Source organism: Panthera onca, chromosome A1, assembly GCF_046562875.1.
Source record: "Panthera onca isolate mPanOnc1 chromosome A1, mPanOnc1 haplotype 2, whole genome shotgun sequence".
In the NCBI taxonomy this organism is placed as follows: Eukaryota; Metazoa; Chordata; class Mammalia; order Carnivora; family Felidae; genus Panthera; species Panthera onca.
In genome coordinates, this window is record NC_138339.1 from 227283983 (window position 1) to 227302954 (window position 18972).

At 40.1% G+C, this 18972-nt stretch overlaps 1 long non-coding RNA gene across 2 annotated transcripts; it reads right to left on the minus strand.

Annotated features, from left to right (window-relative positions):
- Positions 1 to 11059: 11059 nt before the first annotated feature.
- LOC132682179 (uncharacterized) lies at positions 11060 to 18731 on the minus strand. 2 transcript variants are annotated; one of them, XR_009611520.2, is made up of 3 exons: positions 18208 to 18731; positions 15644 to 15797; positions 11060 to 11566 (listed from the first exon to the last, which is right to left on the minus strand). It is a non-coding gene; the product is annotated as an uncharacterized LOC132682179 (long non-coding RNA). The 2 variants fall into 2 exon arrangements; XR_009611519.2 differs by lacking the exon at positions 11060 to 11566 and having other exon boundaries at positions 15346 to 15797.
- Between the last annotated feature and the right edge of the window lie 241 nt (positions 18732 to 18972).

An 18972-nucleotide genomic window follows, 5' to 3' on the forward strand; every position in this document is an offset into this window, starting at 1 on the left:
TTCTTGATAATTTAGATGAGCTGCTTATGTAACTTTAAAGAAATTCAAGAGATAAGAAAGAGCAGTGGGTAGAAATGTGGGTTCAGCCCTTATTTTTTTTATTAGTGTTTATTTTTGAGAGAGAGAGAGAGAGAGAGACAGAGCATAAGTGGGGGAGGGGAAGAGAGAGAGGGAGACACAGAATCTGAAGCAGGTTCCAGGCTCTGAGCTGTCAGCACACAGTCCGACGCAGGGCTTGAACCCACAAACCATAAGATCATGACCTGAGCTGCAGTTGGATGCTTAACTGACTGAGCCAACCAGGCGCCCCAGCCCTTATTTTGAAAAATGTTCTCCATTGAGATAAATGCCCACACTCCCATCCCATTGAAAACACCAGCTACACATTGGAGCCCAACTGTTTGGACTTCTTAAGATTATGGCATGGTTCTGAAATACTTTGCTATATCCTAGGAAAATTCAGTTAAAAAATGGCTTTCCATTTGAATTTTATATGGATTAAAAATACTTTCATACTTCCAATTTTTTTAGATGTTCTGTTCCAAATAATTTTCTTATGCTAAAATTCGCACCTAAAACCTTGCTATTATCATCTTTTTTAGTCATGTTCAGACCGGTAATGAGGAAAATGACAAAAACAGCATCAATATCACATGAACTGCTGTAATGAGAATGTGCATGATAGATGAACCAGAGGGAGGGGATCTGGCAATATTTTACTTTCTGTGGATCTCACCAACCTTGCATACTATAGCCCAGAATATGTCTGCTCACTGGATTATTTTGTATTTGTGTCCATTCTGCATAACTTTTCATGTCAATGCATTTTTATTATGTGCCTTATAGAATAATTTTCAATGAGATTGAATTTGCTAAGGCCTACTGTCACTTTTCCTGAACAACATATATATACTTGGAACTGTGAAAGTGTTAACCGAGCCCTTGCTGTTAGAGCACATTGCCAGTCATATACCTATGTAATGAGATCTGGCCAGGATTGCCATTCCAGGATTATATTGTAACCAAAAAGGAAGATGATGAAATAGGTGGGAGTTTTTGTCTATATCACACTGAGGACTTCATTCAGGGAAAAGTCCAAAATCTTCATCTTATTTTAGATTCAGAAAAGATCAAGTTGTTAGGCTGTCACATCAGACACATTAATTTGCTGCTTATGTGAAGTTTGATAAGGAAGAGAATGTAGCAGAAAAGACTTGTGTAAAAAGATATCTTTAGATATGGTACATGTGTTTGATAAACTCAAAAAAATGTATAGAACAAAACATTTATTTTTCATTAACATCGTCTGCCAAATGGCATTACTTTGATGCAAACAGATTTAATTTTTTTTCATTCAATGACCATTATTTAGTGACTAGTCTTATCTATTGACAAGTTTAATTTTATTTATATATAATGCACTGCAAACTAGGAAGATGGGCTCATTTTTCATAGCTGCCCCTACCTGAATTCCCTGCAAATCACTAAGAAAAATGCAATTTAAAACATTCTCTCGTGTTTTAATGGTTAAATATACAAGTATCTTAAGCTGGTAATAAAAAAAAAATCTACTTGAGTTGATTTAGTAAATATGAAATATTTATGAAATAAATGTGTTCCTGACATTGGTCAAATAATATGTTATCTCTTAAAAAATACTAAAAATATCTGTTCATTGGATAATATTCATAGGTAAATACCATTGTCGATGTTCAAAGGGAAATTTTAATGAAGTTTCTTTATAAATACCCCTTTATTTTTATAATTCATTATTTTTATAGAACAATTTTATAACTAATGTACATTTTATAAACAATGTATTAAAGACTATAATTCTGTCCACTTTGACCTGAGGAAAACGTACTGTATAAATTTGTATTTTCTTCAATCTTACTCTCCTAACTATCCCCAGAATTTCTTCAGTTCTGGGCTTGCATGAGCCTTGGAGAGAGGGTCTGGATTCTGGGTATTGCCTTACCACACACAACCAATTTGCAGAATGGCAGAGAAAAAGGAAGCCATGATCTCTGCAAGCACTCATCAAGAGCAACATGAGAGGTCTGGAAAGAACTCACCTCAGGACCATTTGTGTCTTTATTAGAATTGTATAGAAAAAAAAATTAGAGGTGAACATCAGACTCTATAAAAGCTATTCTCCCCTTGGTATTAGTTATGACATTTCATTTCCAGGAGGCTCTATACAGTGTAGTGGTTAAGAGCATGAACTTTGGGAACAGATAGCTCAGGGTGTGGATCCGACACTTACAGGTGTTTGACTCTGGGGGGATCTGCTTAACTTCCCTTTAGCCTTCATTTCCTCACCTGTACTAGTGCCCTGTAATAATACCTACCTTCTAGAGTTGTTCTGAGAGTGAATAATACACTAAATGCTAAAACTTCTGGCACCATATCATAAGAACTGAGTAAGAGTGTTGGGTTGCTGTTGCTTTGTTACCATTATCATCCATGGTAAAATATAGGAGAAACCATAGGAAAATATAGGAGAAAACAGAGTCCTTACCCTGCCAGGACTAGAAAACTTTGATCACTGGCAGAGAAGGGCATTTCACCATTTGTTACGAATTACAGTCCCTTGTTACGCAAATATATGCTACTTATGTAATTCATATTACATAGTATAAGACACAGTATTGGAGCAATGAAAAGTCTAGAGGGGAGTCAACCTGCCTGAAGCATACAGTTTTCAAATTTTCCACATCAGTTCAAAGTAGCACATGTCAGAGTGAGCAATATTCAGATGCATGGAGGTGGTTATTGGCTTGTGTTAAGAAACTTGTTTCTGTAGGTTTCTATAGAGTGAATTATTTCTAAGAAGACACCTTTACCATTTAGGTGGTCTTCCTCTAGTCTAAATTTTCAGGGTATCTGATTTATTTTTGATCAGCAGATACAGTGCTTCACTTTATTTTAGCTTTTTATTGCATTTTTAAGAATCAGTATAATGGGGAAAAAACTGGAGAGAGTCTGTTAAAAATATTTTAGATATTCATAAACCCTAATCATTCAATATCCATATCCTATTATGATTTGAGTATCTCCATATGAGGTCATTTTGGCTAATGATTTTATGTCCCAAGTTTCATCATCTCTACTCTGGTAAGGTGATGAAAAGGTCAAGGAAAAATATATAACTTTTGAGGAATAGGGGGATTTAAGATAAAGGGTCTCTATTAAATGGTGACTTTAAAAAATATGGCTCAGGAAAAAATAGATCTGCTCTTGCTATTCAGCAATTCCAATTTCATTTTTGAGAAAAGAAGAAAGGTTATTGAAAAGTACTGTACATGACATTATATTTTTTTGTATTATGCTCACTGTCTTAATGCTTTACCATTAGGTGATTTAGATTTCTTAGGAAAACTATCTGGTTTTGCCTAATATTCATTGGTGTAATTGATTTAATATAAAAGATCTGCGTTCTTTCCTTGTGTTCTTTCCGGAATTATTTTTATAGAAATAATCTTCAGGACTGCTGTTCTTATGCCCATCACAAGACTGTATGATGAGCAATGAGAGTTGGAAGATTCATCTTTGAGATTAAGTGTTTTTGTTTAATAAGAAGGGTTTTGTGTGTCTAGAAATCTGGCTGAAAACCCAATGCAGGATTTGAAGTGTGTCTGATAGGGTTTACCTGGTCTTTCTGGTCCACTGTTTATCATATCTGTTACATACGTTATTCAAATCTCTTTTGAAGGAGAACATTGATTAATTTTTTCTTAACTTCCATCATTATCATGGCACTGGTTGTCAAAATCATAGATTCAGTGAATGGACATAAGTCACTTTCCAAGTATACAAGTAAGCAGTTATATGTTCATATTGGATGAAGGTTTTAAAGTTAGGCCATTGGCACTGAATTGTCTAAAAATAACAGCACTTTCAGAAATATGCATGCGAATACAAATATGCATTCATAAATATGTATATGAATTTTGTTTGCTTTTTAAACTGAAGTATTGTACATGGTAATTTCTGGCATAGTGCTCTGTCTTCTAGATCAGTAGTGTTCAAATGTTTTGGAAATGCATTTCGTTGGTAAACTTTTTAAAGCAAATATCCTTTCTCTTCACATTTATTTTGTCAATTACACTACTACAGTAGTGTGTATATTATCAACTATACAGAAAAATAAAAACTTAACAAAATTTATTTCATTTTATTGACACTCCATAAAACTCTCACTTTTTGCTCTGGGTGATCTGAAAATTTAGAAAAATCTCAGTTTTATACTTTATGATAAAATGTTTCAAAAGTCTGGATCTCAGCTCAATTTATTTTGATACTTGCCTTTAATGGCTTTTATACTAATAGCTAATGATCTACTTTTATTCTCTCTTCTTTCAAATCTCCCCTCAGTGCTTCTAGTCAGCACAAAGGTATGTGACTAGTATTCCAAACCTTAACCTCAAAGTAATATGGAGAATGTAATTCTTTGCTTATTGGGTTTTTCAGTACAATTCAATACATTTGAGAAATAATCTTGGGGGTATTGGACACTGCAGCTCACTGTGAGACAGTGTTGGGCCAAAACTCTACCTTTTTTTGTTTCCAGCTAGTTTCAATGATGCTTATACAAAATCAGTTTGAGTTACCAGAAATTCCTCAGATAATGAAAAGGAAGAATCCAAAAGCTTAGGCAGATAAGAATTTTTAATTGAGTTTTGCTCAATTTTTAATTGAGTTTAAATGAGTTTGACTTTCACCTTCTGCTTTACCATGTACCCAGAAAGGGCCCCAAGGACACTTCCCTAACCAAGGACTAAAATATGTATTAGCTATGTAAAAACAAATATTTTTGTAAAATTCTCGGACATTTTGACAAACATCTCCGATAGGCTCAAGTACAAGCTTCAGAAGATCCTGGCTTTGAAACAAGTTCTCTGACTTAAAGTTTGATGGCATTTCCATGTGGCAGAGTACCAGCCACAGTAATTAATCACCAGGAAATGGTTGTCTGTTACTGAAAGAAATAGTAGGTAGGCTAGTACAGTAATCACAATAGTTTGGCCTGTAAAGATCTTTGTTGGTGGTTAATTGATCATGGGATCCCTGGGACTCTAAAACATGTGTAGGCTTGTAAAGCCTTGCTTGATTTATGAGACCCCAAACAAACAAACAAACAAACAAATGTAAAACTAGAAATGAAGGTGTGATTTGGGGCATATTAGTGATGGTCATGGTCACTTGATACCCAGATATGAATTAATTCACAAATGCTTGTGGACAGATCCTAAGACTTGGAAATAATTATATATTGTATAAGTTTTCTTTTATGCATTCTCAAAGAGATCTATAGCTACTTGCTAAAAAAGAAAAGAAAAAGAGAAAAGAAAAGTAAAGAAAAGAAAAAAACCCTCTGAATTGGGGAAATAAATATGAAGAAACTGTGGGGATTATTGATCACTGATTTTGAATTATGTGAATCCTTTAAGACACAGAAAGCCACCAGGGAGGCTTTTAGTGGGTCAGGGGTTAAGTGGAGTTTGGACCAAAGCCTGTCTCACAGTGGGTCCCAATGTCCATGTACATTGTTATTCCATAGTTATTTCTTTGGTTCCTGAAGGAATCGTTGTAAAGACAAACTTGGCTGCTGGCAAATTCCCCACCATAACTCTGACAAAAGGATCGAAGGCAACTGGGGGGCAGAGGGCAAACATAAGACTATTATAAATGTCTAATATAAGCAGTACTGCATCCCAAGGTGAACTTCAACAGACATTACCACCCCATCCAAAGATGTAAAATACTCAGAGATGTCTATTTTATTTCCAAACAAGTCACCTCTTTCTCCATGGAGAAGATGAAAGGTTCTAGGAGATTATTATAAACCAATCAGGTGGTGATTGAAATTATACCTATTGTTCTAGATGAAGTCTTTCTGGTAAACTAAATCATCACTACCCAATATCTGCTATGCAACTATTTTTCTGGAAAATGGTTTTCTGAAACTATTCTAATAAACAGAGAATTTCAGAAGTAATCCACTTTCACCCGGAAGGCATAGCAGTACACGTTGGCCATTTTACCTCAGAACAATGCAACTCTTCCACTGACTACTGTAATTTAAGCCATGATCATCTCATCAGTCCACCCTACTCTGGTCCCCTATATTAATAATATCTTGAATTAGTACATGCCCTTGATATCTGGCTTGGAAGATTGTATTTTCCCAAAAAGTCTGCAGCAATATCTCCAGCCCCACCTACTTTTCTTCCAATGGGATTCTGACACTCTTCCCACTTAAAGATGGGATCTATGTTCCCTTCCCTGAAGCTGGGTGGGATTTTCTAGCTGCTTCAACCAGAAGTGGTGCCAGGTGTCCTATTAGGCTAGGTCATAAAATATGAAATGATTTCCATTCTACTCAGTAGAATAAAATACCTTCACCTTCAATATAACCTGAAGACCTCTGTGCTATAAGGAAATGGAGAGATAATACAGACAGTGGGCTGCATGAAGAGAGAGCTGCCTGGCCCTCCTCCAGCTGCTTCACTACCCAATCTGTTCCAATTCTAGCCAGAATCAAACTGCAACTACATGAGAGATCCTGAGCCAGAACTGCCCAGCCAAACTTTTCTCACATTTGTGACTCACCAAAAGCTTGAAAAATAATGAAATGATTGTTGTTGTTTGAAGTCACAAAGTTTTGGAGTGATTTGTTACATAACAATAGGCTCTAACGCCTGGGAAGATATATTCCTGTCCAGGGTGGAATATAAACCCAATGAAAATTTATGTGCCTGTCATCTCAGAGAAATTTCTGGTTACTCCTGTAGTACATGTAGGACATGTTAGGATATTACATCCAAAGTGAAAGACAAGTTTGCAAAACTCCCACCACTTAAGGAAGGAACTTTGGGGATTTTGAAAGCAACAATTTATCACATTTGGGAGCAACTCAACCAGGCTGCGTTGTAAGCAGCTTTACTCCTTGGATGCTATATCATAGCGAATCTAACATTGTTCGAAATTCACTATGATAGATTGGGATACTCTAGGGATCTTATGGGAAGACCCATTAGGAGAATCACAGTGCAAGTCCCTTGAGTTTTGGAGCAGAACTGTACTTTTCTAAGAAAATATTTGTTCTTTTTTACAGAAGAAAATTCTTCGTTTGCTGTTGGGCCCTAGAGATACCAAGTGACCATGCAAATTGAGTTTCTATCATAAGCAAGGTATTATATGACCCACTGAGCCATAAATGTGGGTAGCTGATCATCATCAATTGTAAAATTAAGTTTGAGTAGGTGTTGAGGGCACCAGTATGTTGCAAGATTCAATGGTTCATAGTGTTGGTGCCTCTATTTTTGCTTCATTACTCGCCTCTCCCTCACCCTAAACCTATGACCACATGGGAACTGAGGAGAATATTCAAGCCTGTTTTAGAGATAGTTCCATGCAATATGTTAAAATCAGTCCAAAGTGGGATACTGAAGTTTTTTTATTAAAAAAAATTTTTAATGTTTATTTACTTTTGAGAGAGAGACAGAGACAGAGACAGAAGCATGAGCCGGGGGCAGAGGCAGAAGAGAGATACAGAATCTGAAGCAGGCTTTGGGCTCTGAGCTGTCAGCACAGAGCCCAATGCAGGGCTCAAACTCACAGACCATGAGATCGTGACCTGAGCTGAAGTCAGAGGCTTAACCGACTGAACCACCCAGGTGCCCCAGGGATATTGCAGTTTTGTACCTTATTTGAGGGACATCCCCCAAGAATGACTAAGAAGGGAAATTCTCCCAGCGGTTGGAATTTCAAGTGATAACGTCTATTTGTCCACTTTGCTTAGAAAGGGAGATGGCCAGAGATGTGGAGATATATAGATTCATGGAAAGTTATTAGTGATTCTGTGGGATGGCCTGAAATTTGTAAGAAAGAAGACTGAAAGACTGGTGATAAGGAGGCCTAAAAAAAGTAAGTCAGAGGAAGTCTCGGAAGTGACCTAGAGTGTGAAAGTGTTCATGTTCCATGTGAATTCTCTCTGAAGGTATTCCAAGGAGCCCTTGAGGCCATTTCAGATGGTCTACACATTCAAAACTACATCAAAATAAGATGGGCGTTTCCAATTTTCACTTACGATCTTTCATGAGTGTAGGGTGGAATTTTCCAGAAGCTACATGATATGTTATATTTCAACGAATTGACTATAAAATCAGACAGGAGACCCCAGCTGTCATCTGGTAGGCTAGATATTAAGAAGACTTGCAAAAATGTAAAATAATGCCATGCTTGCCTGTTGCTACTTTAGTTTTCACAAAAACGTTATTTGTGTTTATATACAATGATATTACTGTTACTTTGAAATGAATTAAATATACTGCAAAATTCCTCAATTTTAATTTCTAATATATATCATTCATACAAATAAAACTCTTTGAAATTCACAATAGTTTTTTGGGGGTAATGAAAGAGTTCCGAGACCAAAGTTTTAAGAATCACTCTCTTAGTCTATCACTTGCTTTGTTACATGTTCTCACACTTTCTCATCCACTTTCCTAAGCATTTGTCCACTGAATCACATTCTACTAAATTCTAACCACTTCTCCAGCATATCAAGGCCATTTGAATCTGGATCTTTATGACTCGAGCTTCACTATTTCTCTTTGTCCCATTTGGTCACTCTATAAAACAATCCCTATTTTACTTGATAGCATCTTAATGAAAATATCTTATTACCCTTGACACAGATCGATTATGGCTGCAAATCCACTGACAATTATTCTTCATCATGGTTCACCAAATGGTGAACCATCAATCCCACACATCTGTGGTCTAGACCACATTTACCCACTTTGTTACTGATCTGGTCTTCTGAGACAAAATCAAAACCCACAGCAAAGTCATATTGGCTACATTAGATTGCAATCTTTTAATATTTCAGGTTTTTCCTTCTAGTCTACAAGGTTCCTGGCAGGACTCCCACTCCAAATTCTTTCTTTTCTGTGCTGGGTAGCAGCTGGAACATGTATCAAGTTCTTTTACCCTTCCAGCTGCTGCTTCCTGCAGGACCCTCTACAGTCTCCTTTGGGCACATCCAGTTCGGAGGTCAGCAAACTGTTCACCAGTAATTTGTAAATGGGTTTCGGGTGATCTGTCTCCTAGCCTTCTAGCTGTCGCCTTTCCAGGATTTCCCCCTTAATTTCAAGAGGAAATTTATAATTGAAGCACTTCATGAGAATGCTACTTTCTACTAGAGTTCTAACCATCTGTGCCTCACAGGGAAGGGAGTGTCCTTGGGAGAGAAGTTGTATAAATGTGGCTCTCGCTCAGTGCAGTTCCTTTTGTCATGTCCCCTTCCTCCCACCTGCAGTCTACATCTGCTTTAGAGACTCTCTGTGTCATGAAATGTTTTTTGGGTTTTTTTTAACAGAATTTATAATAATTATCTGTATGGAGGTTAGTTCATTACAAGATAAGCCACCAGTATCAGAAGACCATTTAATTTAAAACCAGCATTTTTTTTTGCAGTTTTTAAGAGTGGTTTTTAAAAGTTTTAACAGTAGTATAAATTTATTTATATATCAAATTCCCTAGACTAAGAGAACAAATGAATAAAAGGTACTTCGTTTTAAAATTTATAATCAAATGGAAATTGTAACTTCAAGTCACTATTCATCTGGGGCTCCTGGGCGGCTCAGTCAGGCTTCGGCTCAGGTCATGATCTCGTGCTCTGTGAGTTTGAGCCCTGCGTGGGGCTCTGACCTGACAGCTCAGAGCCTAGAGCCTGCTCTAGATTCTGTGTCTGCCTCTCTGTTTCTGCCCCTCCCCCACTCGCACTCTGTCCTTCATTCTCAAAAAAAAACCCATTAAAGTCATTAGTAATCATTTTGCTAACTCCCTCTTATACATACACACACACACACACACACACACACATGCACACACATACACACATGTTCTTATCTTGAAGACAGTTATCTATTTCTATGAGGACTCTATTGGATAATTAATAATGGATAGTGCTTCTTGTGGGAAAGTAAGTAATTGTTTAAGGGAATTCCAACTCTTTATTCTGAGCACACAAGCTGCTTTTAGGACTGTGATAGTTTGATTTCGTGAGTCAACTCATCTAGGCTGTGGTGTCCAGTTCTTGGTCAAACACCAATACAGATGTTGCTATAAAGATGTTTTTTAAGTGTGATTAGCATTTACAATCAGAAAGCTTTTAGTAAAGCAGATTACCCTCCATATAGTGGGTGGGCCTCACCCAAACAGTTGAAGGCCTTACGAGCAAGTCTGAGGTTTTAGGAAGAAAAATTTTTGTATTAAAACTACAACATAGAAACTCTACCTGAGTTTTCAGCTTGACGGTTTGCCCTAAAGATTTCAAACTCAAAGCTGCAACATCAACTCTAAAATGAAATCTGCAGCTAGCTGGCCTGACCTAACCAGTTTTAGACTTGCCAGTCTCCAAAGTCCTGTAAGCCAGTTCCTTAAAATCTCTCTATATATGTGCAGTTGACCCTTGAACAACCTGGGGGTGAGGAGTGCCAACCCCCTGGACAGTCAAAAATCTGTGTATAACTTTCGAGTCCCTCAAAACTTAAGTAATAAGAGACTGCTACTGACCAGCTTTACTGATAACCTAAGCAGATGATTTACACGTATTTTATATGTTATCTGTATTATATACTGTATTCTTACAATAAAGGAAGCTAGAGGAAAGAAAATCAGAAGGAAAAGAAAATACATTTACAGTACTGTACAAAATCCACATATAAGTGGATCTATGCAGTTCGAACCTGTATTGTTCAAGGGTCAGCTGTATATCATGTTGTTTCTTTCCCTGGATAACTCTGACACAAGAATACTTATCAACTTGTATTATTTTTCAGAAACTGATATGTTATGCTCGTTTTTGCCAAATTTTAAAATGTTTCATCCGGATTTCTAGAATGCCTTTCAACTTGTATTGGCTCTGTGATTACCTTTGGTGAATGTTCTCACATTGTGAACCTTTGAGAGAATTAAGATAAACGGAAGGATTTAAAGAATACTTTTTTGTTACTTAGCAGTTAAATAATTTTATATTAAAAGGACAATTTCAAGATATAAAAGGAATTAATGAATTTAACATTAATTTCCACGAGTCAAAGGAAACACACCAATGTTACCCTTACAAAAACGTTCTAAATTATCCATGAACCAGTTTGACTGTTTGCTCTGAAGTTTAAAAAAATGTGTTCAGAAAGGCTGAAATGATTGTATGCTAATTTGAAGAGCTGGGTTGTACAAGACATGACTTGGAAATTCCCTTTTTTGATGTCCTTCAGGAGTTAGATTCCATTCTATGTGTCTTGTTCTTCAAACCTCTGACTTCAGACTGTCGTTGAGCAGGAATATGGCTTGCAGTCTTCCTCAAATCATTCTTGGGCTCCAGACAAGGTGCTGGACCTTTGAGCAAACAGGTTCTAGCAATAATAGCTAGGGAAAGGCAAACCTGTGAGTGACAAAGGTGATTCACACGTGTCATCTCCCCACTCTGTCTTCTCCATTTTGTTACCTTTCATCCCAGATCCAACATTTCCTTCAAGCCCAGTCAGTTTGCCTTTAAAAACCAGACAAAATAGAAATCAAAGAAGGTGACTTGGATTCAATTTTCTGTCATTTTCTTTTCTTGTTTTACCAAGCTTTTCTTTTTTATTTATAAGATATAAAGTTGTTGAATTATTCGCAAAAAACAACGAGATTTTGAATTTAAGCCTGGAGTTCAATGATACCGGTGGCATTGTGTCTCATGCTTAAATGTATGGTAGAAAGAGAAAACTCCCATTAACTCAAAATGACTGATCTGACCATACCAACTCATATGACTGTAGCGTGTGGCCAAATTTCACACTGACTTCCAGTCTGGGCTGATAACACCTGGTCTTTTTACCACTGAGTATTCATTTCATAGGTATCGTACAGATCGTTGCTTATAGGTAAATTTAAGGCATGTGGGTTTATGTCTGTGCATGAAAACCAAGAAAAGTGAAACAGAGCCTTTCACCTTTTTAAAAAATTACATTAAATTACATTAAATTACATTAAATTACATTAAATTAAATTTTATTTTATTTTGGGGCACCTGGGTGGCTCAGCCGGTTGAGCATCCGACTTCCACTCAGGTCATGATCTCATGGCTTGTGAGTTCGAGCCCTGCATCAGGCTCTGTGCTGATAGCTCGGAGCCTGGAGCCTGCTTCAGATTCTGTGTCTCCCTCTTTCTCTGCCCCTAACCCACTCACATTCTGTCTCTCTCCCTCTCAAAAATAAATAAACATTTAAAAATGTGTTTTTTAATGTTTATTTTATTTATTTTGAGAGAGAGGGCATGTGAGCAGAGGAGGGGCAGAGAGAGAGAGAGAGAGAGACAGAGACAGAGACAGAGAGAGACAGAGAGACAGAGAGAGACAGAGAGAGAACCTTAAGCCCAGCAGTGCAGATCCAATGCCGGACTCCATCTCATGACTGAGATCATGACCTGAGCTGAAATCAAGAGTCGGATACTTAACTGACTGAGCCACCCTGACTGAGCATCCCAAAACTTACTACCTTTTCAAGAGAGGTTCTACACTATTTGAATTTGAGGATCCCTCCAATGCATTTCTTGAGAAGAGAATATTCATTTATTAGTAGGCAGACTACCCCACAAGCGTATACATAAAGCCCATGGACTCTCTGTGCTCGGGCATGGAGTGGAGGCATTGTGGCCTGTCTGGTGAGAAACGGGGGCACAGCATTCCTCTTGGGAACAATAGTCCCAACGGCTATTACCTGAGATGTTCCCTCCGTTGTGTTTCTCTGGAAGAGACAGGGCATTCTGATCTTTTATTTCCTATCAAAGGTGGAAGGATTGAGAGTCATTCTTTACTGCTTGAATGGAGAATTGCACAAATGTTTCTTTGCCAGGGAAAAGCAAGCAGAAAATGAGCACAGCTGGGCCACACTTGCCCAGAGTGCAAAGTGGGCTATGGGGAGGCCAGGAAGGCTTTGGAAAACAGCCACATGTGCAGCACCACTAATCACAATCCAAGGGTAATTATGGCTGGGTTTTCTGAAGCTGGAGAATGTATTTTACCTGTTTCCTGTTTTTCAACAGCCTGTCTGCTTCTTCACAGAGGTTAATTCACCAGAGTCACCACTAAAAGTACAATAAAGCTTTCGAGAAATCTGAGATCAGGTCTATTTATGGCTTGTTAAGCAGTAAGGATTTTTCTGTGTTCATGTGAAGGCATGCTTTCTGTTGATGGCCATTTTATAAGACGAGTCTTATGCCGAATGACACGAAGCAAGGGAAAAGGCTGTTGGCTTTTCATCTGTCATTTCCTAGCACATCCCCAGGGTCTAGGTGCAAGACTTAAGAAGGGCCAGCTCCCCACTGTGGAAGCTGACACATTATGACTCCAGTGCTGGTAGGACACAGGCTATTTGGGGTTATGGAAACTGGAGCACTGAGGACTGGTTCTCCACATTCTAAAGCAATGCTCCCACAGCACCTTCTTTAAGGGGTGAAGGTGGTGGACATCAACAAGTAGGGTACAGCAGAAAACCCTGAGGGAAATCATCATGAGCACATTCAAAGTACTCCAAACATTCTCAGATTACTTGGGGAAGTCTTTGCAGATGGCCTATCGTTATATAGGGGAGCCTGTAATCATGTAGGCCAGCAGACTCTATGAATTCATGTCAGTGTGATCGCAATTAAACTTGTAGTTTGGGTGGCCTGGGGACATTGGAGCTACATATATTAATAAAACTGATGAACATTTACTTTTTCCCATTATTTTACTCCGATGATATTGAGTGAACAATCCCTCTAGTGCCTTGTAACTTAATGTCACTCATTACTGTTTATACATTAACCAAACACACTCAATTGAATAATCTTACACTTGATTTATTTCTATTTATTTTTTCACCATTAGAAGCTTTCACATTTCTTTCTATTTCTCTAGCACATATGAAGAGTTATTTATGAACATAGTAAAACAAAGAAAGCCTATTCAAGTAGGCCTGTAAAAAAGTACTAGTCATAGTAATGACTTCTTTGAGTATATTTGTTATACTCTTTGGGGGAAATAGGAAAATAATTAAAATAACTTGCATTTGTTTTACAGTTCATGTTTCACAGCCTTTCATAGTTTAGATATTAGCTTATCTTTCTCAAACTGAAATCTGGGTAAGGCAGATATTATTCTTGTTTTTATTAATAAGAGGCATACAGTAGCTTGACTGCCATTCTGGGCAAGATAGATACTGAACAAGTCCAGGTCTTAAAACCAGGGTGTAAGAGAACCAGTTTGTGTCATTCAAGAAATACTGTCTTTCTAGAACTATGTGTTCCAAGTATTGTTCTGGGTGTGAGATACCCCACAGTGAACAAACTGGACTAGAATTCCTGTGTTCATGAAGCCTATATTCTAGGGGGTAAGATTCAGACTATGAACAAACAGATAAGTAAAATATACAGTGTGGGAGGTAGTGATATGTGCCATGGAAAAAATGAAATAGAACTAGGGGGACAATGTGAGTTTGTGTGTGTGTATCTGTGTGCCCATGTGTGTGTCCGTGTGTGTGTGTGTGTGTGTGTGTGTGTGTGTGTGTTGGGGAAAGGGCTTGGTGTTTTAAGCAGGTTTCACTGAAAGACAAGAGAGTGAGCCATGTTGATATTGTAGGAAGAACATTCCAGGCAGATGGAATAGCTGGTGCAAAGCCCCAGACTCGCCTGGTATGTTGGATGAATGTCATGGCAGTTAGCCTGGACAGAGTGAGATTGGGAGGGAAAGAGATGAGCTCACAGAGGTATGCAGAGGCCGTTAAAGTTTGATTTCCAACTCCTCAATGGCATATCTTTTTCAAGATGACATTTTCTTTGCTTTTGCAAGGGAGTTTGTATACCCTAGGTGGAACGTGGGTTATTTCCCACTGGAAAGAGGCAGCAAAGTTGATTTTGATCTCAGCAGCTATCCAAGGAAGAGCTGAACTGAGGCATCCTGATTCACCTGCAGCAACAACAAAAAAACCTGTGGAAACCATTAGCAACCACTTTAGGGTGGGAGCGGGACAGCAGGGGGAGCCAGGGATCCTCAGCCAGCGAGTGGCATGAGGGCAGGGGCCAGAGCATCCTTTCTCAGGGAAAACAAACACCAGAAATGATGCTGCCCTTCTCAAAGCCTTGCTGCTGGGCAAAGTAGGGTGCTGTGCTGGCACCCAAGCTGGAGCTTAGCCCAACACCTGTGGTGGCCCAGCCCTAGGCAGAGGGGAGGAGACAGTAGACAGGAAGGAGCGGTGAAGCATGCCCACTGGTTCCCTCAGGGCTTTCTCTAGGAAAAACCAAGGTGCCTCAATTTAAAATGCAAATATTTTCCGGATAGTTCTCCATTAACCCACTCTCTGACGCAACAATATTCAAAGCGTGGTGCTAGATGAGCAGGCTCAGGGTTAGCTGAGAATGTTAGAAAAGTGAATGTGCAGGCCCCATCCCCGATGTGCTGAATCAAAACCTTTTGCAGGGCAGGTAGAAATCTGCATTTTTTGTCTAGCCCTCAGGTGCTTCTGATGGAGGGTGAAGGCTTAGAGTCGCTGGCATGCAGGACAAAAGCCAAAGCGGCAGGGCAGTGGGCATTCAAAGACCTCCCCACCTGGGCTCGGCCTCCATCTCCAGCCACATCCCATCACTCTCGGGCTCAGCCAACTCCAGCAGCACCGACCCCTCCGCCTAGGGTTATTTAGGCTTACACCAATTCCATCAGTGTTGGCTCTTTCTTCTTTGCCGGGAGGCTTTTGCTTCAAGTCCTGTTGGTGAAATCAGACTCAATAGCCCAGACCTAGCTAACGCTGTTCCACCTTGGCACCCCCACCCCTCGAGGTTCATCAACAGCAGCCCCCTTCATAACCACTTTCCCTGAAGTGTAAGAGCTAATTACCTATGGGTCTTCCTTCCTTTCCAGATCAGACTCTCTGTGAGGACTGGGGTCATAAGTGTGGGTTGTATCACAGTACCTGGGCCACAGTGACTTGAAAGCCTGCCTTTTGTGCTATTGTTGAGTAAATGAAAAATAATTAAGCCACCATCCTCCCTAGATATTTGAGCAGACGGGTGTGGCCACTCTTGCATGAGACAGCCAGGGGCCTGCTGAGGGGAAAGATTTGGTCGAAACTATGTGGCGTTCTCTAGGGAAGATGGGTTTTAAAGGAGAGCCCTGGGCTCTTGTTAGAAGGGGAGCCTAGGAGGATGCTGTATTCCCAGAAGGAGACAGAAAGGCAGAAGTCTGATCTGAAAATGGTCAGGGAGCCCCCAAAGCAATGTTGCTCCAAACTGTTAGGCAGGCAATTGTGCATAATAGTCAGCGCTATGGGGGAGGCGGGGCTTCCGTTGGCCAAAGCTTAGACTAGAACCTTTTCTCCATAATTAGTCGTGTGACCTGAACATGTAATTTAGCTCTTCTGAAACACAGGTTCCTTTTAAAAGTGGGATGTAATATGTAAAGTGGGAATAATTACGATACCTGATAATAGGAACTAACATTTATTGAGTGTTCCTATAGGCTCTCTCTCTCAATCTTTACAGCCACTCTATGACATTGTAATTTGGACCTCCCATGTCATAGCACAAAGAAGCTCACTGACTTGCCTGCAGTTATATGGGGAGGTGAAAGGTGGGAGTGTGAACTTGAGTCTAACTATTTGACTCTGGGGCCTGAGATCTTTGTCCTTATGCTATAGCACCTCCTGTAGGGTCTGTGAGATAATATATGTAAAGCACCCAGCAAGTGACTAAATGATAGTTACAGTTTTTCTGGGACCAAGCTGGCTTCAGGATGTAGGAGAAATAATCCCAGAATGTGGGAAAGAACTTTGGGACCAGCACCAAACCTCTCCGTGTTTCTATGTCCTTCCCTTGGCTGCAAGAAGGATGTTCTAACACTGTTACATGTGCCCATTAACCTTTCCTCACCTGAAATTAACCATCCTTATTTGCAGAAAGGAAATTGCTATTTCAGTAAATGGCCTTAATCCAATTGTTAAGGGTGCTGTTTCAAACACAGTATTTGCTTCTGCTGAAAAATTTGGGAGCCTCCCTCTCTATACACCTTTGGAGAAAGCACGTGAGTGGAGTGGCATCGTCTCCTGGTCTTTTATGCTTCTAGGAGTGGAATTAAATACTACCTTCCTTGTTTTACTTTTTAACAATGTTTTTTATTATTTATTAATTTTTGAGGGAGAGAGAGAGAGAGAGAGAGAGCAAGCAGGCGTGGGGCAGAGAGAAAGAGAGAGAGAGAGAGAGAGACAGAATCCAAAGCAGACTCCTGGCTCCAAGCTGTCAGTGCAGAGCCCCATGCAGGGCTGGAACTCACCAACCATGAGATCATGATCTGAGCCAAAATCGGACACTTAACCGACTGAGCCACCCAGGCACCCCAGAATGCTACCTTTCTAAAGAGTTCTGGTAGGCTTCTGACATTAAGATAATGCAAAAACACTTTGTGATCTTAAAAGAATGGCCTCTATTAAGAGAGAAAAGACAAACACATCTCACTAGAAATGTTTTCTCTGGACTGCCAAGGATGGACCGTTCATAGGACTGAGGAAACTGCCCAGTCTCGAGGTCTTGGAGAGTATTACTGAACAGAAAGCCAGGATAACATCCTGTCTGTGATTACGGGAAGGGAAACCCTTCCCAGATGATTTTGTTGAGAGCTCCTTGTCCCATACACCTTCCCTTAGAGCCACAGGAAGGGAGACAGGAGCAACTATGAAGCTATTGGCAAGTTCAGAATCATGAAGTGACCTTGCTATCCAAGGCCACAGTGTTGTCTCCATTTCCTCAATGGCTCCATTTTAACAGCTCGACTTTGGCTTGACTTTCCACCTGGTGTTCCGTGAGTTTGTTACACAGCCAGGCGTGGGCCTGCCATACCACAGGCCTGGGGAAGTGATTGTGCACTGGAAGAGTGGGCCTGTTATGAACTGAGTTGCGTCCTTCAACATTGAAGTCCTCACCCCAGTACCTGCGAATCTGACCTTATTTGGAAATAGGCTCTTTGTGTAATCAACTTGAGATCAATTCAATAGGACTGGTATCTTTGTAGGAGAGGAAAATGGAGACAGGCACAGAGAGGAGCACCTCACGTAAAGACACTGCTGCACAGAAGGAAGGCAGCTCAGCGAGGACGGAGGCTGCTGCCCACCAAGGAACACCTACCTGGGGCCATAAGGGGCCGAAGGGGCCGGGCCAGATCCTGCCCTAGAGGCTTCACAGGAAGCATGGTGCTGCCGATACCTTAATCTCACACTTCCAGTCTCCGGAAGGAGAAGAGAAGACATTTCTGTCGTTTAAGAACACTCAGGTGGTGGCACTTCATACGGCAGCCCAGGGAACTAATAGAACGAATACAGGGTCCCATTCTAAAGGCAACAGGAAGCTGGGGCCTGGGCTCTCTGGGAGCGAATGGTGCCCTCAGCAAGCTTCATAGCCTCCTTCAGATGTCAGGCTGAGGACGGTCAGGAAGAAGTCTTCCGGAGCTCCTGGCAGGTGCTAATACCAGGGAGGGTCTTTCCTACCACACAGTGGACGACAGAATTGCTGTACTGCTGAGACCTATCTCAGGATCCAGCCTAGAAGATATCCCAGCATAAATGTCATCTCTCTGAGCCTGGGCTGCTGGCTGTCATGCTTCAGGCTGCAGGCCACCTCTCTACTCCTCCCCTGGTCTAGAGAACACGTCAGCATGGACCACAGGATGCCAGAGAGGCAGCCTGGCGAGTTCCCTTGACAACCTTATGATGTAATGCTTTAAACTACTTCCTGGCTGCAGGTCTAATGAGATTCTAGACACTGCCGGCTCCTCCCAGCCTGGGAGGCAAGCAGCTGAAGTGAGAGCCGTAGAGCTCACTTTTAATGATCCTTTTCAGTGATATCTATAGGATGCATTTGCATTAGCAATGAGAGGGGAGTCTGACTGTCACC